Source organism: Porites lutea, chromosome 2 (genome assembly GCF_958299795.1).
Source record: "Porites lutea chromosome 2, jaPorLute2.1, whole genome shotgun sequence".
Classification (NCBI taxonomy): domain Eukaryota; kingdom Metazoa; phylum Cnidaria; class Anthozoa; order Scleractinia; family Poritidae; genus Porites; species Porites lutea.
Genome location: NC_133202.1, coordinates 34,794,163 through 34,806,940, shown reverse-complemented (window position 1 = coordinate 34,806,940; position 12,778 = coordinate 34,794,163). Strand labels below are relative to the sequence as shown.

General features: G+C 38.2%; 2 long non-coding RNA genes across 3 annotated transcripts; one reads left to right on the top strand and one right to left on the bottom strand.

The window, feature by feature from the left end:
• Positions 1-1,130: 1,130 nt before the first annotated feature.
• On the bottom strand, positions 1,131-3,399 carry LOC140926914 (uncharacterized). Of its 2 annotated transcripts, none has more exons than XR_012164504.1 (3): positions 3,327-3,399; positions 2,490-2,549; positions 1,131-1,255 (listed from the first exon to the last, which is right to left on the bottom strand). It is a non-coding gene; the product is annotated as an uncharacterized lncRNA (long non-coding RNA). The 2 variants fall into 2 exon arrangements; XR_012164503.1 differs by lacking the exon at positions 3,327-3,399 and adding an exon at positions 2,957-3,136.
• A 4,219-nt stretch (positions 3,400-7,618) lies between these two features.
• On the top strand, positions 7,619-12,446 carry LOC140926913 (uncharacterized). Its single transcript, XR_012164502.1, has 3 exons — positions 7,619-7,774; positions 7,881-7,985; positions 11,645-12,446. It is a non-coding gene; the product is annotated as an uncharacterized lncRNA (long non-coding RNA).
• The last annotated feature ends 332 nt before the right edge of the window (positions 12,447-12,778 follow it).

Below are 12,778 nucleotides of genomic sequence, written 5' to 3'. Positions count from 1 at the left end.
TGACTGAAGTATCAGTCCAGGGAGCTGCTGTCTCCCTTGCTTGCTGGGTTGGAATCCCTGTTTATCTAGTTTTAATAGTTAGTTTCATCTATTATTGACTGAAGTATCAGTCAAGGGAGCTCCTGTCTCCCTTGCTTGCTGGGTTGGAATCCCAGTTTATCTAGTTTTAATAGTAAGTTTCTTCTATTTTTGACTGAAGTATCAGTCCGGGAGCTCCTGTCTCCCTTGCTTCCTGGGTTGGAACCCCAGTTTATCTAGTTTTAGTAGTAAGTTTCAACATTTATTGACTGAAGTATCAGTCCAGGGAGCTCCTGTCTCCCTTCCTTGCTGCGTTGGAATCCCAGTTTATCTAGTTTTAATAGTAAGTTTCATCTATTATTGACTGAAGTATCAGTCCAGGGAGCTCCTGTCTCCCTTGCTTGCTGGGTTGGAATCCCAGTTTATCTAGTTTTAATAGTAAGTTTCATCTATTTTTGACTGAAGTATCAGTCCAGGGAGCTCCTGTCTCCCTTGCTTGCTGGGTTGGAATCCCAGTTTATCTAGTTTTAATGGTTAGTTTCATCTATTATTGACTGAAGTATCAGTCCAGGGAGCTCCTGTCTCCCTTGCTTGCTGGGTTGGAATCCCAGTTAATCTAGTTTAAATACTAAGTTTCATCTATTATTGACTGAAGTATCGGTCCAGGGAGGTTCTGTCTCCCTTGCTTGGTGGGTTGGAATTCCAGTTTATCTAGTTTTAATAGTAAGTTTCAGCTATTATTGACTGAAGTATCAGTCCGGGAGCTCCTGTCTCCCTTGCTTGCTGGGTTGGAATCCCAGTTTATCTAGTTTTAATAGTTAGTTTCATCTATTATTGACCGAAGTATCAGTCCAGGGAGCTCCTGTCTCCCTTGCTTGCTGGGTTGGAATCCCAGTTAATCTAGTTTTAATACTAAGCTTCATCTATTATTGACTGAAGTATCTGTCCAGGGAACTCCTGTCTCCCTCACTTGCTGGGTTGGAATCCAACTTTATCTAGTTTAAATAGTAAGTTTCATCTACTATTGACTGAAGTATCAGTCCAGGAAGCTGCTGTCTCCCTTGCTTGCTGGGTTGGAATCCCAGTTTATCTAGTTTTTATAGTAAGTTTCAAAAGATCAGGATTGGGGTTGTTACAAGTTCCAAGCTCTTACCATTTTGAAAATATCCTGTTTTAGTTGGGTCAGCACTGAACAATTAATGACTGTACTTCTGTTAGATTGTTATTAGATTGTTACCTACATGAGTGAAAAAGACAAAAAAAAAATTAGTTAAAGCATAACAAAATGATGAAGTCAGATACGATTTGTTGAAATTCTCTTTATCTGGCAGTCAAAATTTTATTGTGATAGGTTTTTGAAATCAGTGATTACCTATCACATGTTAGGTTCCCTAGCCTTAGCTAGTACATAATATCCCTAACCATGATTGCATTATCTAATTTAAAGCGAGGAAAATTACTGGCACATAATTAAGATTTTTCAAATCATTTTGTTTTGGGGGCTCACACGTTTTAAACAACTTTAATGTATCTGCACTTCTCTTAGATTGAGTTACCTAAAAAGAGTAAACTAAGCTTACGTGCAGAGCAAAACAAAGTACCCAATAAAAATTGAAGGTAAGTCTCTGTCTCGGCGATTCACGCATAGCCCTAGTATTTAAGCAGTGGCAGCTCTTTTCTGTTATTTACCACCCGAAAGTGACTGAAGTCCCTAGCGGGGGTGATCTTGGGGGTTCTTGGTAGGGGTGTGCTCCCCGGTTCTCCAAGTCCTGACTGTTTTTAGAACAAAAAGGTGCAAAAACCATACCCTTTGGGGTGGCACATACCTAGTTGGCTTATATAAAGGGGAGTACTCCCTCAGTAAGTGAAAAAAGGAATAATTTTCACTTTAGTAAGTGGATGCAGGCTAAGAAGAGTATTTGTCTCAATACAATTTCTACTTTTTATCCTGTAACACCCATGTCTCACATTAGTCTATTTGCTTATTAGGATAATGCCCATAAAACTAATTAAAGTTTGCATTCAATTGTTCAGAAAGCTACTGCCTCCCATTTCTTTGCTGAGTATGAATAACAGTTGAGCTGGTGTATATGTCCTCATATAAATATCAGACTTTGGCCGTAATAGTTCAGGGAGAATCTGTATCTCATTTCTTTGCTGGGTTGGAATCCCAGTTGACGTAAGTATATATTGTTTAATCAAAGTTTTTGTGTAAAAGTTAGAATATATCATAGGGCCTCAAACATAATGCATAATGCCCTTGCATCCCATTGTTGCTCTCACAGGTTTAAAACTGGAGTATTCCTTTGCATGTTTGAGAGGGGCAGCATTATGTCTTATGCCATTTATCATGCAGTTTGAATTTTACAGTGTAGTTTGTTTTGACCATGAATTCTGGTATCTTCTACACTGTGTGGCTAGACTGCTTAATCTATATAAATAGAATAAAATTATCTTAATATTGTATTTACCTTTCTTGTTTCTTGTTGGTCAAATCTTTTAAATTGTGCCTCTGATCTCTTGGCATATCTCTAGGCCAGGTGATAAAGAAATGAATTTAATTAACTTACGGTCTCATGCTTTCAGGAAAATAAAACTGAAGCCCTTGTAATTTCGAAAGGCCTCAAGTTCCCCTAGGATGACCGAACAGATACAAATTTTATAGCCCCGCTTGGAATGCACTTCTAGAGATTTAAAAGTACTGTAGTCTACAAGGTTCTCATTAAGTGCCGGCAGCTGGCTAAAAACTGGCTACAGTCTTCGAGTTTTCAGCCGCCTACTTTTTGGGGAACTACAGGAAGGTGCGAAAGATAAAGCCTGAAATCACCACCTACTTTGACATCCTAGCCATCGACTCGATAAGGAGAATTCTTTCATAATTTCAACGCAATTAGGAGGAAATCGTCGTTGGGTGCCCCCTGTACGTGTAAATATATACCTTCATGTCTGTCCTGACCTTCTAATTCTATTGACTTCTTTGGTATTTTGGTTTTTGTATTGCAGAGTCCTTTCTTGAATTTTTTTTAGGTACTATTAAGCTTAAACTAGGTTTGCACTGCTACACTGACTGACTCTGTGAGCGATGGAAGATTCAAACTAACAGCTCCACGCCGCCATATTGGCCGGGAAAGCCAGTAGACCCTGGGACGAGGATTCCTTCGTGGTTTATACCACAGGTTACCCACACAATCTGCTTCTTTGTAAATGAGTTTGCTTCGAATTCATCTTTACAGTATTAAAGCTACAGTAGCAATATATCACCAACTATGTATATAGATTAATGTTAAATAAGCAGTGTACTACCTTACCTAATGTATATTGTTGTCTTTTTGCCTTCAAAAAGGTATTTTCAGCGATTTTGACTGATTTTGAGTTCGCCTGCAGGGACCGCGGAGGGGGAGGGGCTGGTAGGGCCGCGGCCCCACCAGTTTTTTACGCCTCCGCCCCCACTTTTTGCGCTAAAAAGAAAAATAATTAAAATTAAAAAAAGACTTGAAACAAGTTTTTTTCCGTCTTTATTCCGCTATATTCTCTGTATTTTCTTTAATTTCAAACGCCAGGCATTTTGTGGGGCTCCTGTGCTTTTCGCGGTAATTGTACCTTGGGGCCGACTTGGCCCTTGATCAAACGCCATGCCTTGGCCACCCCTTCGCATCGTTCGGCAGCGTGTTTTGTACTTCCCGCTCCGGCAGAGTTTTTTATCAGTTTTATCAGACGAAATGAAGAAAATTACTAGCTTTTTCAAGCCAAACGAAGGTGAGTAGTTGTTTTGAGTTGATAAAAGTTTTATATTTTGTCTTTCTCCTTTCGAATCAATGAAATATTCGATGGCAAGAAGAATTACATTACTGTGAACAGTGAACGGCCGTAGTTAGAAATTTTTTAGATCACTTCAGTGTAGTATTTTCTATACTAAAATTGTAATCGCGTCTTTTCTTGCATTGAATCTGAACTGTAAGCTCAGATTCAGTGAAAATGGTGAGTTTGAGTTTGACCAGTAAACATTTCAATATATTGTTAAAAGTTTCATTTTTTGGAAGTGCGAATTGTTTCTGACTAATATTCGTTAAGAGTAATTGGATTTTGGTGATGGGTTATATATTTATTCTATTTATAATATTCTACTTATTGTCAGCAATCCTGTAATTTAGCATTAGCTACAAAAGGATAATAAACACATTATTTATTTATAAATAAAGTTGAATTTCATAGACTGTATAATAACTATGATATAATAAATAATAAATCAAATACTATGATTGTATTCTTTTTTTCGATTTTCAATATGAAAAAATTATTTTCAATTGTCAGCCCTCCCACTTTTCACCTTGCTCCGCGGTCCCTGGCCTGGATGACTGCGTAAAAAGTAACGATGAAAAGAGTTACCATTTTGCAAAGTTTGTAGTCTGAACTTTTGAGTAGTCAGTTCACAAAGTCACTAAAAAAAGATCGGGATCGGATTTGTTACAAATACTTACCGTTTTAAAAATCGTCCGATTTAGCTGGATCCGCACTTAACAATTAATGACTGTACTTCTGTTAGATTGTTCGCCTACCTGAGTGAACAAGACAAAAACAATAGTTAAAGCATACATGTAACAAAGAACTCTTTAAAGAAAAAGTCGGATACGATTTGTTGAAATACTCTTAATCTGGCAGTCAAAGTTTTATCGTAATAGGTTTTTGAAATCAGTGAGTACCTGACACAAGCCTTGTTTCCTTAGCTAATACATAATTCCTAACCCTTTATTGTATTATCTAACTCAAAGAGAGGAAATTTGTTTTTGTCTTACGTGTTGGACTGAGAAAGATATATAGTGGTAAGTTCATTGAAGTAAGTTGTAAGAATTGCAAGGGAAGAGAAAGATGGTGTTAAGCTAAGGGCCGGAGTCGAAGGTGTTGTTACAGCAGGCACTTGCGTTTTAAAATCATTTCGTTTTCGGTCCGCACGTTTTTCCCTTGTAGCCCTAGTATGTAAACCTTGACCGTTGTTTGACTTATTTACTACTTGAAGAAAATCTCTTGGGGGGGGGGGGGGGGGGGTGCTCCTGGGGATTCTTGGTGGGGGTTCGAGCCGCCCTGTTCTTTAACTCCTGGCCTTATTTCAGACCAAAAAAATGACATTTTCCACGCCTTTTTTTAGTCCTGGCCTCTAGGCAGAAATTATGTCAAAGAGAAAGCAGATATTTCTTTTTCTTTCTTATTCATTAATTTGGAATTGAAACGACAAATACGTGCTTACACGGCGTTTTTCCCTCGAAAATCATACCCAATTCCAAACCAAAATGAGTAAAGTGTATACGCGTTTTTAGACCGAAAAAGCGCAAAAACCATATCCTTTGGGGTGGCACATACCTATGTGGCTTACAGTGTATTTAAGGGAATATTCCCCGTGAGAGAATCCAAGTATCTTAAAACGTTTGTCCGCGGGCCTGAGTGCCCTCTAAATGCTTCATTTGTCGAGACATGCACTTTGAAAAGGAAAGAATTGATTTGAAGGGATGATACTGAACCAAACAGTACAAAGGTAAATACAACTTTGGACGACTCTCCAACGAAAACGAAATGATTTTCATTTTAGCAAATGGTTGCAGACTAAGAAGAGAACTTGTTACAATACAATTTCTGCTCTTTATTCTCTAACACCCATGTCCCATTTTGCTCTTATGTGTTTAACTTTCAAAAAAACATTGAAGTAAATATATAGGTAATAACAACTTTATATAAAGCAGTCTATTTACTCATGGGGATAATGCTAGTAAAACTAATTAGTATATGCCAAATGTAAAATCGCTCAGAAGCAAATATTGTCCGGAGAAAATCAATCATACTTCAACTCGTTACCGGGTCTAACATAACTAAGTTATAGTGACCTCAGGTATCCTACAAAAAAACTGACAAGTTTTCTATCACCATATTAAAACCATTTCAGTTTTCCTTCTGTCAGTTTACGATTGTCCTGGTTAAGGTGACTTTTTACTTGGATAGTTACCTCTACAAATCTCTTACTGTTTTTCTACCATAAGCTGATAACTCTCTTCGTAACGAAGAGAGTTGTCAGTTCCTCATCACTCAACCATGCACTGAATGTTACTTCTCAAAACTGAGGGAAAAGAAAAGGAAAAACATACAACTGTCGATTAAAATAAAACACTCTGAAAGGTTTCAGTTGAGAAAGAAGTTCACAGTCTAAATAGTGTGCACTTGGCAGATCTTTGACAATTCGTTCAGACAGGAGATATGCAAGAGATATAGCAATAGGTGTAGCACTTACACTTTCAAATCAGTTCCATATTGATTCGCGAGTTGAATGTCTTCACTGTGTTGTTGGTACAGTTCTAATGTTATACCATGCACCTTGCAATAGAGCGAATAGTTCCAGCAGCGGTAACTTTCATCAGGTATCGTTAAACACAAGCGATCCATGATCGTTCAGGAGAGACTTGCTCGAAACTACGATGCCGTTAGGAAATTTCAAAACTCATTTTGGGGTTATTTGCGCATGGGTGAATATAGATGACTCATTATTCTATTTTGGTTCTCGTGAAAAAATGATGAGAATCTAATGTATAGAAAACACCTGTGAAGTATAATGATTTACATATTTGTTCCTTTTTTTAGCGTAACGGTTTGCGATCAGAACTACATGCAAATGATAAAGCTTAAGAAACTTCCCGATTATTAGCCATTTCAAATCATTCAAAATTTTCGTAACAGTTCCAGGAGTTGTGATATATTCATTTTTTATAAACGTGCCGATGATCTCTGTTCATGATCACTCGCAATGTCTTTTATCTGTTTTTGAATGTGCGGATCCCATGCGCAACATCCACGTATTCAAGTTGTGGTCTAACTAAAGTAAGATAGGCTTGCTCTTTTATGTTTTCTGGACACTACTTAAGTTTCCTCTCATAACGCCAAGGGATCTGTTGGCCTTTTGCCACAATCCTAGCAATTTAGATCACTGGATAGCTCAACTCCAAGGAATTAGTGGTGATCAACAGCTTCTAAGGGTTCTCCGTGGATGGTGCATTGCACAGTATTTCCCATTTTTTGGAACAGCGATTGTTGATTGATGATGTCTAAAAAGCAGCGACCATTTTGAGGGAAGTACAAACATTAACCACAAAAGACTGCAAAGGACCGCAAACAAATATGCCGAAGAACGTAAGATCTCCAAAGACCTGATCAGCAAAAATAATAATGTAGACATATTAAATTCTGCAAGCAGAATACTGCGCGTCAACCGGACTTTTTGAGCGATGATTTGAACCAATTTTTGGGCAAATCGTCTCTATAAGAGAAAAGACTCTTAGCAATACAAATTTGGAAGCGACAAGGCACATTAAAAAAGAATAAGTTCACTTCCGGTTGACGTGCGTCGCTCAAAAACGTCGTTTCTTAGAAGCCCCCTGGGAGCAAAAAAGTTGCGATTGTCTGCCTCCCTGGTGTTTTACACAACGTCATTGAGCAACCATGGGCAAGTCCGCTGACCAGGAATCTCGAATATCTCTCCTCTCACCCGATTCACTCAAAGGGTACTGGGTATCACCCGTAAAAATGATGCCCAAATTACCGGGTATCACCCGCCATAGTACGTACTATAGTACGACTGAGAAAGTGCTGAACCGGATGGTGCAGGATGATGGTTAAAACGTGTTGTAATTGCACGTTTATCGGTCTTAGTATAAAATCTATTGCAGCACGCTGTCACTGAGGTTATATTTTAACGTGCAAAGCAGTATTTAATGGGCCGGTAAGTTGTGAAAGCCTTTATTTTGTTCATTATTTTTTGCCTTCGTTGTTTACCTATCCTTTCTGGTGTTGTTGACACTTCAACAGACCAGTTCGTTTGGTTGCAGGCGGACACTGCGGTAAGCAGGAGAAGAACAGCTTAGTTCGAGCATTTCGGATGATGCCGGTGAACAGGATCGCGACGATTTACGTCGTGGACTGATCTTTGGTAGGTATGTTGTGCAGCTTACCATTTCGCTTTCGAACCTCGCTTTCAGCGATAATTAAGCCAGAAAGCCTCTAGATGTAAACTTAAGCTTAACACTGATCTTCGCTATAAAAAGTCTGTCAAGAGTAGACGATGTGTGTGCCAAGTTACGACAACCTGCTCTAACGACAACTTTTCTAAAGAAGGTTCGTTTTTAAAGAACAACAGGTGTCACCTTTGTGACTCCGAAGCTGGTATTCTTCGTCGTTGCTTGGACTGCAGTGCAACAGCAAAGGTTTGCGAATCTTGTGCAATTTCACGACAAATTAGATATTTTTCATCGTCTGAAAATCCTTAAGGTACCTAAGTTGGTCCCTGATCTGGGTACGTAAGTTGGTATAAGTTGCAATACTGAGTACGAGTGGATTGAAAATGTAAATTTCTACAGGTTCAACCCGCACTTCAAATCAAATTGTTGTAAATCCAGTCAATCCCCCTTATGCTTTTAAACTTCATGCTAATTATTTTATTTTTGAAATAATGTACGTGGTAGGTACTAAGAGAAAGCATTTGCATTCTCAGCGGCTTTAACTGCATTTCATTGAAGTTGCCTAAACTTGGCTAGAAACTGCTCTCAGATCCCTTTGTCAACTACGTTATTTGTCAGTCATTACAATTTATCATTTTGCTTTTTTTTTTCAAATTATTATCATATTAAATTTTATATATAGAAGTTGCAGTAGACGGTCTAACATGATTTTATAAATATATAACTGCCTTAGTATCACGTGCATCCCCAGCTGCCTCTAAACAAGCCTTGGTTTCTGTATTAGCGTGTGTGCACCACCATCACAAAGGTTTTCCTTACTTCCCGTTATTCTATGGTTTTACAGATCCCATTTGAAACCAATGTATGCATTCGAAGCTGCCCCCATTGTTGGATTGTCATTTTCAGTAGATTTCCTTTCGAAATGGTTGAAAAACAAGTTTATTTAAACTAGTTTCCATGAAATATAGGGCTAAAAAATGCATCTTTGATCCTTGTTTCATGCTTTATGTGCCAGATTTGTTATTGTGAAAAGTGCACTTAGCATGCATTCCAGCTATTTCTATAGGCAATCCATGCAAATCATTATGAAAACAAATAATTCAACAATTAGAATGTAACAGGATTAAAAACCCCAACTGGCACTGGAGGCAACCATTAAAACTATTAACAATCAAGGCTGTGACTAAGAACAAATCAGGCAAGTGACCACAGCAGGACTCGAACCAAGGACTGCTAGATTGCAACTTGTCTGATGTGGTTCCTTACTCAGCCAGTCACTTCCTCCTGAGTATGGCATTCCATAATTTTTGTTTCCGAGGAGGAGAATTATATATTCAGTTGAACCTCCACGAATCACTCCACAATGGTCACGTCTCTATAACGGCCATTTTTTGGCGGACAGTCCATACATTCACTCTTGTTTCAACCTCTCTACAATGGCCACTTTCTTCTGTCCCCAAGGTGGCCGTTGTAGAGGGTTTCAACTGTAGTACTTTTTCATCTTACCAAGAACCCTGCAAAGTGCTTGACAGACATCAGTGCTCATTTAACATCCTGCTCTCCCTCACCTCTTTTGTATTTATTGTTACTCCTATGATTTAAAATGTGGTGCTATAAAGCCACACGTCAATGATTTCTTTAAGTTCAATGTAGTTGATTTACACATCTGCTTAATGTGCATTGATTACTGTGTTTTATATATTTTTGTACTCTTACAGCACATAATTTAAATATTACTCTTTTGCCTTTTTCAGTTCTGTAGTATTTTAAGTGGTTGTCAATGAACATGTTTGCAGCTGTGAACCCAAGTTTTTTTATATTTACCAAGCTTAATCTTAGGGGTTCCACACCAATCGTGCCAGAGTTGGCATTCAAATGTTTTGAGTTATTTTGCAATTGAATATCTATAGCTTTTAATTTTTGATACCAAGTTCTAAAATCTTTTAGCTGTGTTTATTGTTTCCACCATGGCCCTTGTCCACCGACCAGGCAGTGTTATTGGGAGATATCAGCCTGACTTACGTTTAGATATCAGAAACATTCACTATAAAATTATTAATCCATACACACAGGGAGCGGTGATATTGAATATGTTTTAAAATTCAAAATAATATCCTTAGCATTTCCAAGCTGTGTTATATGCAGATCCCAACCCCAGGGGCCCCACTCACATATTTTAATGACGGGGGGTCCGACAGAGGTTCATATTTTATGCCCAAAAAAATCCCAACTTCAGAATTTGTCTACCCAAAAAAATCCCTACTTTTTTTTAGCATACCCAAAAAAATCCCTCAGTGTTTTTGCATCAGCAAATTTTATTACCGCATTTATTCGATTAACCACCCTGGGCGCTTATTAAATTTTTTGACCTTGAGAGTGGGCGCTTATTCGAGGTGGGCGTTTATTCGAGGCTGGGCGCTTATTAAATTTTCACCATTCTCAGCAAGTGTAGTAGTATATTTGGCAACAAAACAGTAAATGCTTATTACAAAAAGCGAAGATGTAACCGTGAAGCAAGGTTTCTGTAAAGTGCACAGAAGGAAACTCTGTCTTAGGGAGGGTCTCTTATTATCTCTTATTGGAGTTTTGTGGGAGGGAGTGGGGTGGGGGTGGGCACTTATTCGAGGCTGGGCGCTTATTAACTTTTCTGCCTTTAGGATGGGCGCTTACTCGAGGTGGGCGCTAATTCGAGGTTGGGCGCTTAATCGAATAAATACGGTATTTATCTTCTGAAATAACTGAGTCAGCGACACGTCTTTTTATGGGTTCATAAACCACTTTGGCAAGCTTGATGTTATGTTACTAATATTTTCAAGAGAACTTCTTCATACAACAAAAATGGGATCACAACTGACTGGACCTCTTAGCTCTTGCTGGAACTCAACAGCATTGACTCCCGGTTTGAGTTTAGTTTACAAAATCAGTTTTCCTTGCCTTTATTTTTACATAGCAGCGTGATCATTTGATAATAGATATATATCAGCGGGTAAACATCTAATTCATAAAATGTTTACTTTGTATACAGTGTTTCCATTGTGGTCTTGATGACTGGCTTGAAAGGCCTTGAATTATGTGACCTATTGAATATTCCTCTCTGGATTAGATGCGCGTGGAGTGCCGGTAATTACTTTTCAAATAGATTACAATCTCAGAAATATCCCTTAATACCACACAAGCAGTAAATTGCACTTATGTTATTGTTGATTTGAGCTGATGAAAAATACAATACCCAAGAAAATCCCTGTGTTGTTTTCGCGACCCAAAAAAATCCCAGCGTCTTTCATAGACCCCAAAAAATCCCTTTTGGCCAAAATGTCAGACCCAAAAAAATCCTTCGGACCCCCCCGTCATTAAAATATGTGAGTGGGGCCCCTGGGATCCCAACAAAGCAGGTATTTAGAGGAGAGAAATGCTCAATATTTACAGGATGAATTTAAGTTCCTGAATTGCAAAGTGAAACTTTGGGGAAGCAAAAACATAATACATGATGGTGTGAAAACAAAGCTGTTAACAAGAAAAAATTAAAATTAAGAATTCAATACTACTACTTGTGTAACCCAGACAAATGTGCAAGTAATATTCTCTAAAAGCAATGATCAAATAAATCTCTTTTCCCAATTTCATTTTACATGCAGGTGTCTGCTACAAAAGACAAGGGATTAGAGGAAGTGAAAGAATGCACTGTCACAGAGAAGAAACCATTGAAAGAGAAGAAGAGATGTTACTCTCTGGACTTAGTGGCCTTTTACTAAACCCAAGTTTTGCTATCAGTTAGCCTTCCACTGACGCAGACTTTCTTCTGGCTCATCACACAATCCTCCTCAAAGAACATGGCCTAGGAATGTCTGCATGGGAGGCTAGCTATCTGTGGGCTGGCTTTAATACTTTTGTGTAATTGATATGTCTGCTACAGTCACTGTTTATGTGATTGAAATAAGTATGCAAAGAAGCTGCATTTGTGTCACCCTTATCAAAGGCACCCAAAGTTCATAAAACTAGTGCCCAAGTCTTATAATGTCAAAAGAGTAATATTATATTGCATTATATGGCAAAAAGATGAGTAAATGAGTTTTCAATTAAAATTGTGTTTCTTGCTTCTAGAAGCATGTCTTCTTTCTTTTAAGGATTAGGGGTACAAATTTTGTAAGAAGTGTTTCATAAGATTGAAAAGCAAAGCAAAACAAACAAGGGATGCAGACTTTTTAAGGCCTGTTTTTTTCTGTGCCCATCCTTTGATGAACTGTATTGAATGCAAGTTTCAGATGTTAACCATCAACTTTGTTTCAAGTTATTGGTAGAGGACAAGTTAATTATAGTGAGTAAAAAAGGTTATATGCTATATTTTGTAGTTCTGTGTGATTCACCGCTTTATACACAAACTGTTAGATTGATGCCTTATTTCAAATTGTAGAAAATGTTGTTGAGTTGTGGGTGTAATTTTAAACCAAATATTGTTATGAAAGGCAAATGCATACACTTAACTTGGGGACAAATTATATTCCATTGATGTGTTTTTTTACATTGTGTAAAATTACACTACAAAAAAGGCTGTTAAAACTGGCAAAGGCGGCACACTTTTGTATTTAATCTTACATTTTAAGTGTGGTATGGCCATTCCCACATTTCTTTGGGGTTCCATCAAGTGAATTACCCGAAAGCAGACCTTTGGCTGCAAAAAGAGTTTGTGGGTTGTAACTTGCCAGTCCCCATAACCGTAAGACGTACAGTGGCGGATCCAGTGAGAGGGTCGGGGCGGGGTCCGGACCCGC